The following is a 1134-nucleotide window of genomic DNA, read 5'->3' on the forward strand; positions in this document are numbered from 1 at the left end:
GTAATATGTTATATATCAACATGCGAAGAAGAAGGAGGCAACGAATTCAAAAATGATGTACATGCGACTAGTGTCAAAATAAAATGGTGTAATACCTATAGAGTAAAGAAAAGGCACAAAAAGTTCAGTTGTTAAGTGTAAAAACCCTACCTGATACAAATTCTAACTTTTTGCTCGGACTGTGATAAAATTTCCCACTTGTTATTACAGCACACCAGTGATGATTAAACAACTGAATGATTCAAGACATAAAGGAATTAAAGACATAAGCTGTCAGTAGTATTGATTTATATGAATGGACCAAGTTGAAAATCTATATGAAGACAGTAACTTGTTCTCGAAAGAACAGTTGCTGTTGAAGACCGTGCAGCTTTTCCCTGGAATAAATGATGACTACCTAACAACCTCAGCTGCCGACAGGTGTTGTTGATATACCTCGATGTGGACAGCTGAAAATGTGTACCCCGACCGAGACTCGAACCCGGTGGGCAAATGTCCATAAGGTACAATACATATGTAGAATTGTGGACAGTTGGGAATGTGAGTCTCACGGGAAGCGTGCAAGGGATAAGTCCTTGCAGTCGCGCTATTCATCTGTGTCCTCGGTGGCTCAGATGGGTAGAGCGTCTGCCATGTAAGCAGGAGATCCCGGGTTCGAGTCCCGGTCGGGGTACACATTTTCAGCTGTCCACATCGAGGTATATCAACAACACCTGTCGGCAGCTGAGGTTGTTAGGTAGTCATCATTTGAAAATCTATGCCGGACTGGTGGGATTCGATACTGCGTCACCTGCTTACTGGGCAGATTCACTGATCATTACGCCATTCAGGCAAAGTGGTCACCACTTCCACACAAACTACCCGAGCATGCCTTCCGTCTGAATCAAATGCTCAACATACAGAACGCATTACTGATGTGTTACCCCCAACTCATTAGCCTCTTTACTCGTGGCATCTCGCCGATTCCCGGAAGAGTTTGAGCTTGGTGTGCATCTGCACTGAAGGGATCATTGGCCGTCATCGCCTAAACCATATGTATATGTAGTGTCTGTTTCTTTCCGACACACACACACACACACACACACACACACACACACACACATATATATATATATATATATATATATATATCTC

General features: G+C 43.0%; 1 non-coding gene across 1 annotated transcript; it reads left to right on the forward strand.

Annotated features, from left to right (window-relative positions):
• Positions 1–599: 599 nt before the first annotated feature.
• Trnat-ugu lies at positions 600–673 on the forward strand. Its single transcript has one exon. It is a non-coding gene; the product is annotated as a tRNA-Thr (tRNA).
• Positions 674–1134: the final 461 nt, after the last annotated feature.

Source organism: Schistocerca americana, chromosome 5 (genome assembly GCF_021461395.2).
Source record: "Schistocerca americana isolate TAMUIC-IGC-003095 chromosome 5, iqSchAmer2.1, whole genome shotgun sequence".
Classification (NCBI taxonomy): domain Eukaryota; kingdom Metazoa; phylum Arthropoda; class Insecta; order Orthoptera; family Acrididae; genus Schistocerca; species Schistocerca americana.